The sequence below is a fragment of the Sus scrofa genome, chromosome 1 (genome assembly GCF_000003025.6).
Source record: "Sus scrofa isolate TJ Tabasco breed Duroc chromosome 1, Sscrofa11.1, whole genome shotgun sequence".
In the NCBI taxonomy this organism is placed as follows: domain Eukaryota; kingdom Metazoa; phylum Chordata; class Mammalia; order Artiodactyla; family Suidae; genus Sus; species Sus scrofa.
In genome coordinates this window covers 111,829,778-111,841,735 of record NC_010443.5, presented here as the reverse complement: position 1 = coordinate 111,841,735, position 11,958 = coordinate 111,829,778, and the positions used below count along the sequence as shown (strand labels likewise).

Here is an 11,958-nt window from a genome sequence, read left to right as displayed (position 1 = left end):
TATGTCCGAACCACTTGCATCACTGGGCTGGGGGAAGTTCTTTGTAAATTGAAAGAGCTATTTCAGGCAGGGTAGCAAACATCTGCCACATTCACCAACCAGATTGTGACTTTCTCCCCACCAGGCACAGTGCAAATCCAATGACCTGTCTCTTTCAGTTTCTTTCTGCCAGCTGATCATCCTACCCTCTTCTTAGGGAACACTCAATTCATCCTGAGAACAGCTGCCACAGCCTACAAGCTATTTTTCCACTGTCTTCTGTAGTACTTGTTTAGGTACCAGATATTATCTCTCTTCAGGGATGTCATTCTCACTAAATAAATATTTGTTATTTCCCCAATGGTTTCCATCTGAGTTGAAAATATGCCATAGTTACAGCATGACTGACTTGTTGATATCCTGCCAAACTTGAAGAATAAGTATACTAAAGACACATTACAATAATCACCACTTAATTGAGCAACTATTGGGAACAAGGTGCCGCACTAAGGCTTCATGCACCTCATTTCATTCAATCTTCAAAATATCCCCATGGAGCAAGCACTACGACTATCCCTATTTTGTACAAGAGAAAACCAAGGCTAAGAGAAGGTAAGTATCTTGTCCAAAGCTTTCCAGGTAGGAAAATTAGGAAGAGCTCTCTGATTGATAGAATTCTCTCAATGACCCACCCTATACAATAAAATCATATTGTACTGAACTCTTCTGGCACTTTGAAAACTAAACACACTAAGACAAGAACAAAGACAAGTAAAGCAGCTCATATCACATGCCACTCAGTAAGAAAACCGCATTTGGGCAGAGTTCAAGTGGTATTTTAAGAATGAATGGTCAATTTGCAGATGACATGATATTTGGCAAAGTCGCAGGATACAAAATTAATACATAGAAATTGACTGCATTTCTATATACTAACAATGAAAGATCAGAAAGAGAAATTAGGGAAGCAATCCCGTTTACCATCACATCCAAAAGAATAAAATACCTAGGAGTAAATCTATCTAAAGAGACAAAAGACCTGTACTCTGAAAACTATAAGACACTGATGAAAGAAATCAAAGATGACACAGGAGTTCCCGTCGTGGCCCGAGGTTAACGAATCCGACTAGGAACCATGAGGTTGCAGCTTCGGTTCCTGCCCTTGCTCAGTGGGTTAATGATCCGGCGTTGCCGTGAGCTGTGGTGTAGGTTGCAGACACGGCTCAGATCCCGCGTTGCTGTGGCTCTGGCGTAGGCAGGTGGCTACAGCTCCGATTAGACCCCCAGCCTGGGAACCTCCATATGCCATGGGAGCGGCCCAAGAAATAGCAAAAAGACAAAAAAAAAAAAAAAAAAAAAAAAAAAAAAAGACACAAATAGATGGAAAGACATACCATGCTCTTGGATTGGAAGAGTCAATATTACCAAAATGACTATACTACCTAAGGCAATCTACAGATTCAATGCAGTCCCTATCAAATTACCAAAGACATTTTTCACAGAACTTGAATGAAATGACATCATTTGTCGATTCAAAAATATCCTTTATTGACTCTGATTTATTTTTCATATGGCTTTCAGCACTGCAACTCAATCTACAAAATCTTAAAGTTTATTTAGAAAAGTGAGCTATGTAAGAAAATTCTATTTACTCATAACATCACCTTAGGATGCAAGAAAAAAAGTCCAGTGATCACCAAGCAGGTGTTTATAAAAGTCTACAACAGCAAACACTTAAACAGTTAAAAGATCTCTCGACTCACGTATTTGCTTGACAGATGTCATGTCTGAGGGCTTCCAGAGACTCACCCTTTAACTGGTAGAAGTGATGCTTACAACTCAGTTTTATTTAAATGGGTTTTTTTGCTTTGCTTTGTTACAGTGCCTTGAAAAACAAATCTATGTCGTTTCCCAAGCATACAGACCTGAGAATTGCCCTCCAGAAATATTTGAATAAATTAATTTGCTAACTCAAATGCAAATGATGTGTAATTCAGTAGATCTTTTCATCCCGAGCTTGAATTCTGTTGAGGTTCAGAGTGCATTTGCTTCAACTTTTGAAGTAGATTTTATAAAGATCCTTAGTTGCTACTCATGGATGGATTTATGGAGTGCTAGACTGGATGAAAACAGCATTATAACATAAAATGCATCATTAATACTTTAAAACTCAGTATGATTTATATTTATATAAATAACATAAAAGAAGCCAATTAAACCAAAGTCACTGGAGTGTAAATAGCATAAAAACTTATTGTTCTGCAAGCTACTGAAAATAAACTAATAATGAAAGTATTTATCATATGTCTAAAAACCAAGTAGGTATGAGTGGATTAAGCAGACTGTAGGGGAAAACATTTTTTTATTTCTCTGACATCTTTTAATGCAGGCCTAACACTTTCATCCAATTCGGATCCATTTAAAATGTGACATTACATGTGAAAGTTGCCTTTTGTCCATTTGAGTAATTAATAATTTAAGTGTAACAAGGACATCTTGATTCAAACACTTTGTAATGTGACTAGGAGGATATTTAAAATTCATTACAGTACATTAAACTTGCACTGAACAGTTAGCTTCATCGAAAAATAAATAAATAGCCAATTTGCTTTGATCAGCAGAAATTCTGATAAAATCAGCAAAACACCAATTAAAATATGAAAAATGTCACCTACCATAGTTACTCTAATGGAACATGGACTTAGAGGAAGGAACTGATTCAATGTTTATTTTCATAGTAGCTGTGGCTTCCAAATGTAAATCATTCCACTTTTCACTAGTGCGGCAAGCTTCCACAAGGCCCCTGCATTGGTCCTATGGGTGAACCATTTGTGTTACATAATAAGGATGCTCCATGGGGGCTGCGGTTGAATTCCCTTAACTTCCTGGCAAATCACTGTTTTCTTTAAAGGTTTTACAAGTCTTCCCCTCTCAAGGAGTCCTGTCCACTGATTGAGGGTACAAGCTGTGACCAAATGTCCTCCAGTCCTTCCTGGCATGTGTGAACACTGTCCTGTGTGGAGGCAGTCTCTTTTGGAAGAAGCATGGCCCTCTGATCTTGTCACATTGGTCATTTTCGCCCATCAGGAAAACACTGCTATCTGTCCACAGTAACTCAGACTTCTGTCATAGCATGGCAAGTTCAAGTTCCATGTGTGTGTGTTCATCTCTCGAACTTATCCTCGTGCCGAGTGCCATCTGCCAAGTGTCTTGTGGGTGCTCCAAAAACCAGCGCTGGAAGGCCCAGAAATCCACCTGCACATCAGTCCCTTTCTCTTTAATTCTATGGCAGGTGCTTGAACCTCCTTGATCTCAGAACCCAGAAATCAAGTCTCAGGATTTCAGCCCCTTTGAAATAAAGGAATAATTATGGTGAAAAAGGAAAAAACAAACAAACAACAACAACAACAACAACAAAAAACTGCTTAAAACTTCATTGCATGCCTTGTTTATGGAATTAAAAAAGAAAAAAAGAACAAAAACCCAAAAGTGCTTCGAATTGCAAGATGAGTTTTCTTTTCTCCTCTGCCCTTTTCTTCCAAGTAGGCAGTTTCTTCTTGACAGAAACCATGAATTCATTTCTAACAAGCACTGTGGAATCTCTGTCAGTTCTGGCCACTTCAGAAATCACTAACAGGAAAGGAATGTGCAAGAATGAAAATCATGGTGCTGTGTCGTGGGCGCTGTTTTCTTCTTTTGAGTTTTTTCTTTTGAGTTGTTGTTTCATCATCTTTTCAATAATCACACACAGTAGATATTTACGAAGAAATGTTATGATGAGACCCTCCGCCTGAAACCTGGCCCATCTGCAAATGAACTTGTTTATCATCTAATTAGAAGATGGAGCCTATATTTAAGCAAACCCACAATTCAAAAGCCCTCAAATTAAGTTGAAATGCCTCTCAGCACACATGATGAGTTTAAAATTAAATGAAATAACCACAATTTTACTGAGTTCATAACAACTAATTGTTTGGGAGCTGCTTTCACTCATTTCAAGTTTTGTCCAATTACTGCCATTGCATTTCACACCCTGAGTTTATATTTCTGTCATAGTTAAGAGATTTGTTTTAATAATAAGGGAATGGGCCAGTCCATCTGCCAATAAGATGAGTTCTACATGTATGCCTTAACATACACACTGCAAAATTCAAATGTGAGTATGTCTCTATGAATTTAAGACTCTATTTGTATCCTTAAAGAAAGGTTGGTAAGACAAATTATGATCTTATCTGCAACCAGTCATTTGTTTTCATTTAATTAGAATACACAGGGCAATGAAATCAGAAAGGTCTTGGTACAGACCCCAGCCACCACCCTCCACACCACCAACTGCAGAGATCTCAGGGAAGTGCCTTAACCTCCCTAAGCCTCATTTTCCTGTTTTTGTAAATGGGATAACAATACACCTAAATTGGCACTGTTGTCAAGACTGTGTGACCATAAATGAGAACATTTAGGAGAGCGCACAGCACATAGTAAACACTCAATAAACTCCAGCCGCTATAATTAGTTATCCCTTCGGGCAAGTTAATAAGATGTAGGGTCCTGGTCCTCAAAAGGGCTGTTGGATGTAACAACTTAAAATACAGGATGCAATATTTTGGACATAGCCTGTACTAAAAAATTATTCAGGGTTTGTCTGAAATTCAAATTTAATGGGGCACCCTGTATTTTATTCAGCAACCTGGTGCTCAAGTGCTGGTATTTAAAAGATCTCACAATTGCATAGGATCCTTTAAATACTTGGAAATCAAACAAAGGGCAGGTTAGAAGTGAAATGTTGAGATTATTGCCTTAATTCTTCACTTTACTTTGGTCATAGAAAGTTTCCACTGTCACTCTGGATGTCCTTGGGTCACCATGACATGCAATCAACATCACCTGTGCCAGCTGATAATTCAGAGGATATGATGCCCTTGTTTATAGCACCTTCAATTGCACAGACATTTTTACTTGACTAATTCACTGTTTCATACCAGCCAGAGGGTGGGGAGGAAATCATTCAAACCAAATGCTACTCTGAAGTTCAGTTACTTGGCTGGAAAGAGCAGATAAATTGATCATTGCAAATGGCCTGAAATCTGAATGATTCTTTTTCCACTTCAACTAAATCTATTGAGCACACCCAAATAATTTAAAAGTGCTGAAAATAAGCAGTATTGGGGATTAATGAAAGCAATATATTCACTCTGTTGCATTTATTATTTTTAAATTATAGTGCTCCTACTTGAAGGAATGCAATGAGGTTGAAATGAAGCAATTTTGTTGTTAAATATTGTCATTTAGAATAAAACGCATGTGACTCTGGAACTGAAACAGCACAAGCTGTTGCTGTTTTCTGTTTATCCTTAGATATTTTCGAGTGAACAAAAACAACAAAAATTGTACTAATGACAAAATCCCATGTCTCAATGACGCCACAGGAGATTGACAAGAGTTGGCACAAAAGTTGCTAAGTATGTGAGGACCAAGGAGGTAGAGATGGGCATTCAGATCACAGGCAGCTCTTTCTGGGGTCCAACTAGGAATGGCTCCTCTTGCTTATGGACTGGCTCTAACCTAGTACCTCCAAGAAGAGAGTGGGGTCATTAGAGAGGAAAGAGTGGGCAAAGATCAACACCTGGGCATTGCTTTCTTTGGAGTAATGACTGAGTTCTTTGCCCTCACTGAGCTTTCTTCTGGTGGAGGAGACAAACAAAAAATATTTTGTCAGGTGGTGTTAAGTGCTATGGAAGAAAAATAGGCTTTTTGGCTGTGTGTCTTTAGGCAAATTACTTATGCTCTCTGAGCCTCAATTTCCTTATCTGAAGAATGGAAGATACCATCTACCATGCAGGGGTTTTGTGAGGACTAGAAATGATGTATACAAAAGGGAATGTAGTTCCTGGGGAATGCAGGTGTCGTAATGGTTTCTTTTCTTTCTTTTTCCTTTTTCTTTTTTTTTTTTTTTTTTTTTTTTTTTTTTTGCTTTCTCTCATTAGAAACGGAAACCAACAAAGGTAGAGTTGCCAGGTAAAGTACAGGATGTCCAGTTAAATAATGTATGTTGTCCAGTTAAATAATGCATGTCCTACACAACATACAGAACATGCTCACACTTCGCTTGTCTGAAATCCAAATTTAACTTGAAATCTTGCATTTCTCCCCAAATATGGCAACCCTAAGCAAAGGTCCCTTCCAAGAAACCTGTTGAAACTAAAATCCCTCTAAGTTCTTCTTTCCTACAGTGATGCTTTTTCTTCTGCTTTTTGGGGCCGCGCTTATAGCATATGGAGGAGGTTCCCAGGCTAAGGGTCCAATGGGAGCTACAGCTGCCAGTCACAGCCACAGCCACAGCAACACAGGATACAAGCCACATCTGTGACCTACACCGCAGCTCACAGCAACACCAGATCCTTAACCCACTGAGTGAGGCCAGGGATCGAACAGCAACCTCATGACTCCTAGTCAGATTCGTTTCTGCTGCGCCACAACGGGAACTCCTGATGCTTTCTTTTGTCTTTTCTAGGGCCACTGCTGAGGCATATGGAGGTTCCCAGGCTAGGGATCTAATCAAAGCTGTAGCCGCCGGCCTATACCACAGCTCATAGCAACGCTAGATCCTTAACCCACTGAGGAAGACCAGGGATTGAACCCACAACCTCAGGGTTCCTAGTCAGATTTGTTAACCACTGAGCCATGATGGGAACTCCGTGATGCTTTTTTAATTTCAATTTATTTTTAAATTTGTGTGGGACAGCAAATTCTCTATTAGGAAGAAGGGGCAGAGCGCTAATACCCTCAGTGTGGCTCTGTATTGCTTAGAGCAGAGTCTGTGGGCTCACTAGGTGGGCATCCTTAAATGTAAAATGGGGTGTAAAGTAACAGTCACCTGCTTTATAGGTCACTGCAGATGGCACACACTAAAGGGTGGGGGGAACTTAATGCAGCGATTAAACAAAAAGAGAGACTATTATTATTATTCACTCATTCGCTCAAGAAACCTTCCTTGAGTTTCCATGCTATGGCAGGCACTGGTGAGGCCCTGGGAGTACAACAGTGAGCAATCCCCAATTTGCTGGGAGGTTTTGTATGGCACAGACCCAACCCTTGCAGAGCTGACTTTCTAATGGAGAAGACAGGCAAACAAATACAAATACATTGTCATTTGATGGTCAATGCTATGAAAGGAAAAAAAAAAAAAAAGAGTGGGTTAGAGAATGATAGTGAGTTGTTCTCAACAAGGTGGCTGCAGAAGGAAGGCAGCCTGATGAGTGATATTTGAGCGGAACCCTTCATGACATTAGGAGTAAACTACATGAATCACTGGGTGAAGAACATTCTAGTAAGAGAGGACAGTAAGCACCAATACCCTGATGCAGGCAAGTGCCAACATGTTGGAGGAAACTCCATTATTGATGATCCTGCTCAGGAAAACATACTTTGGATTACACAAGCCAGTTACCTGGAAATGCTGGCTTTATATAGATCTCAGGATCCCAATTTCAGCCCAGTTTGAACCACTAACCACAAAGCTTATTCTAACAACCTCATATATATGTCTCAAGGTCTGAGAAAGTATCCCTCTGAGGACCTGTTCTTAAGGAGAGCTAACAATCTCCCAGCTGCTGCCACTGCCTTTGTCCAGCCTTATCAACACTAAAAAGTGACCCTCCCAACTCTATGGAAGTTCCTTAAAAAAAATAAATACAGGAGTTCCCGTCGTGGCGCAGTGGTTAACGAATGCAACTAGGAACCATGAGGTTGTGGGTTCAATCCCTGGCCTTGCTCAGTGGGCTAAGGATCTGGCGTTGCCGTGAGCTGTGCGTAGGTCACAGATGCGGCTCAGATCCTGTGTTACTGTGGCTCTGGCGTAGGCCAGCAGATACAGCTCTGATTCAACCCCTACCCTGGGAACCTCCATATGCCGCGGGAATGGCCCAAGAAATGGCAAAAAAGACAATAAATAAATACATACATACATACAGAACTACCATGTGATCCAGCAATCCCACTCCTGGGCATATATCCAGGGAAAACTGTAATTCAAAAAGATACCATGCACCCCCAAGGTTCACTGAAGCACCATTTACAACATCCAGGACATGGAAGTAACCTAAGTGCCCACGGACAGATGAATGGATAAAGAAGATGTGGTACATATATACAATGGAATATTACTCAGCCATAAAAATGAATGAAATAATGTCATTTGTACCAACATGGATGGACCTAGAGATTATCATATTAAGTGAAGTGAGTCAGACAAAGAAAGACAAACATTGTATGAAATCACTAATACATGGAATATAACAAAAATGATACAAAAGAACTTACGAAATAGAAACAGACTCAAAGATTTTGAAACCAAATTTATGGTTACCAAAGGGAAAATGTGGGGGGAGGGATAAATTAGGGGATTGGGATGGACATGTACACATTACTATACATAAAATGTCAGGTTAACAAGGACCTACTGTATAGCACAGAGTAATCTACTCAATACTGTGTAATAACCTACAAGGGAAAAGAATCTGAAAAAGAATGTATATATGTATATGTGTAACTGATTTCTTTACTGATTTCTTTGCTGTACACCTGAACTACCACAACTTTGTAAGTCAACTATATTTCAATAAAACTAATATGAAAAAAAGAGGTGATGTTCCCATAGCCACCCAAATGTTGTTCTAAACGTAGGATCTCACAATGAGAACAGAACTTCCAGCACCCCTTATCCATCTCTACCTTTGCTTTTTATTTCAGCCATTTTCTTTCTTGACTTTTCATTTCTATCCTTTACCATATTAAATGGTTATTACAAAATTCTGTCCCTGTGTCTCATGTACAACCTGGCCCACGGCACTGGCATTTGTCCATTCTTTGTCATCATGCATTGCAGGTAACTTAAGTAAGATAACCTTCAGGAGAAGTCTAGGTTATTTAAAATCTTTTTAAAAAAGCAGCTTGACTAGTTTTTTAGTACCTTCACATTTTCTTCCACTAGAGCTCTTGAAAGTGCTTCCAAGGACTGAGCAGAATTATTTAAAATAATCAAATTCATTTTTAATATGCCAGCACTATGTTCAAGTAGTTCATGGATTCAGTAACTGTATCTCACTCTTAAGTAGTGTAAACATTTCTTTCATTTACATTATTGTCTTCTATTTTTCTTCTATATAAAGCATAAAGATCAACTCTGGGAAATTAACCTTTTACAATCTATACATTCAATGTTGTGAAGGGCTTCTTATTTTCAAAGTTCTTTTTATTCTTTTCAGTAAATATTTTATCACTGCAGTGGTGAGTAGAATAGTTATTATGACATTTTTCTTGCTGCTACTCCTTTCAGAATTAACCCTGATACTTCCAAAATACTAGAGTAGAAAAAGTTCCCTCTGATAGAGCTTCTGAAAGTTTAGTAGGAGCAGTTGAAGACCTGGGAACAATGGTTTCTTGAACTTTCTGCTCAAGAACTTATTGGCACATTACTGACTGTTTTTTATCAAGACTTCCGAGCAAATTCCAGGTTACTGACAACACAAAAACCCACAAAGGGGAAAGTCATTTAGACTAGAAGTTCCCTATGTTGAATCCTTTAACATATTGAGGAAAATGCCAAGGTGAATAGTGCACTGTTAAGCTTTGGGAGCCAGTTAAGACATCCTTCAGAGAGATGAAGCTTCCTCTACATTTTCCCCACCCAAATGTTTAGCAAGGGTTTCCACTTCTATGAGAAATGGCCACCATCTCACATTTCCTTGGACTGAGATCCTTGGCTATAGTTTCTATCTCCTCAGACCCGGTTTTAACTCTCAAAAAGGAACTCATTTAAAAACAAACAAACAAGCAAAAAAACCAATACACAGAGACTCTCAGCCTAATCTACCAGGCTCAGTGTATCTAGATTTGGCTTACAAAAAGAGGGCTATACTGGGTATCCACCCGATAGAAGCACCAACCTACTGAAGCCCAACTTCCCATGGTAATGACCTGCCTGAAAAAAAAAAAAAAAAAAAAAAAAAAGAAAAAGCTACCTGAAAGTGGAACTGCTCCTGAACAGATTATTTCTGAAGATGAATCCCAATCTCCCAGAAGTTCTTTCCACCTCACAACAAAAATATAAGATGCAGAACATCTTAACAACAACATCATCCTCTCCCACCTTCAAAATAACCTGGAGAGAAGAACGGTAGCTTACCATAAGCAAACACCATGAAAACATAACGTACTGATGAATAAAGAAAAATAAAGTTTCCTCTCCCTGCTGTTCAGTTATCCTGTTCATTTCTTAATAGTCCTACATTCATAAAAGGCCAAAGGACTCTGACCTTGACAAGCTAACTGAGCAGGAAAAGGCAATCATGTGTACAAGGCTGTCACCCACCTCACAAATTATGATAAAATATACCTCAGCATCAGAAAAAAGAGTTGCATATCTCCAGTGACATCCACAGTAGTACATCTAAGGATTTGAATAGAATAGCAATTTATTTTGCACTAACATGGTTTATGGTTATCATCAAGCATTATGTCTTCAGAGACTGAAAGGTGATGTTTTTATGGACTCTGGATCCTTGCTGCAATATCTTCACAGCTCAGAAATTATCCCTCTCTCTATTTTTAATCTCCCCTTTCCTACTCCCTACCTTTACCCCTCTTTTAACAAAGCAGCTGTTTTTATAAAAGAATAAAATGAATCTACACTACACAAAGGGCACAAAATGAACAGATTTCCAACCCTGAATAGTTTCAAAATGAATGATTATCTGGCTAATTAGTGAAATAAATAATAATAATTGCCTGTCCCTCCTCATTAGAGCCCTTAATAGTAAATGAAACTCCAGTGCAGAGTTTCAGTGAGCTGGTTTCACAGCACCAGACTCAGTTCTGTGTGGGGAAAAAAGAGACATGATACTATCTCGCAGGCAGCCACAAGCCAGCCCCTACAACCAGAAGAGCAATAAAAATGGGGGGGGGTTCCACAATTTGCAAGGGAGATGGCTGGGGGCTGAGAGGGACTATTTCTGGTTTCCTTCCATGCTTAAAGATTATACTATGTTCCAAGCATCCAAGAAATGAGAGCCAAGAGCTATGAACACAGACTACTGGGGCCAGAACATCGAGAAAGGATTCCTACTTGTGCAAAGATTATCTATCCAGCAGTGTCTATGTTCTTCAAGTCTGATCTAATCCATCTGCAAGATCATTTACGCAAGCTGCTTATTAAACCTGTGAGTTCTAAGCTCCCTCTTAGACCCAGTCACTCAGGGACTATGGGGGTGGCCCAGGGTCTGCACGTTTAATGAGATTCTCAGGTGCTGAATATGCAGCATTTCTGTGAGAGTCGGTGGATGGTGACACTGGGCCATGCTGTGGAATAGACCCTTGGGCAGAAGACGCTGTAGCAGGCAATCTCATCAAATTGGACCATCCTCTCGTAGAGATTTTTATCCTGTGGTTCAGCCACAACATCCGCTTGCCGGGGCTCCACTCTGCACCATCCTGGCCACAATATCTGAAATTAGCAGAGAACCTCACCACTGCTCTGCTTTTGGAGCCAGCCCAGCCAAACCTATTATTCAACACTGAAAGCATCTGATTGGCTTCTAATGAGGCAGCAGATCAGCTTTTAGGGGTCTGTTCTCAGTGTGATGTATGAATGGAGCTCCTGTTAAGGTTAATCAGTGGGGAATTCCCACTGCTCAAGCAACTCTATTGTAAAGCCCTTGCTACATGATGCTCAAATCATTTTCTGTGTTTTGAAGTCCACCAGCATTCAGGCACTAGCAGGAAATGAGAATAAAAAGACTATCTTTAATCTTTCCCCGAATTCTGAATAAACCACCTTTCAAGACTCTCTGAGGTCTGGAGTTTCCGTCGTGGCGTAGTGGAAATGAATCTGACTAGGAACCATGAGGTTGCAGGTTCGATCCTTGGCCTCGCTAAGTGAGTTGTGGTGTAGGTCGCAGATGCAGCTCGGATCTGGCGTTGCTG

The 11,958-nt window shown here is 39.7% G+C and overlaps 1 long non-coding RNA gene across 1 annotated transcript in view; it reads right to left on the bottom strand.

Moving 5' to 3' along the window:
• Positions 1,410-11,958, bottom strand: part of LOC110260996 — a 196,859-nt gene continuing 186,310 nt past the window's right edge. The window contains exon 3 of the long non-coding RNA XR_002344674.1: positions 1,410-3,327. This is a non-coding gene — a long non-coding RNA (uncharacterized LOC110260996). The remainder of the gene's footprint in view (positions 3,328-11,958) is intronic.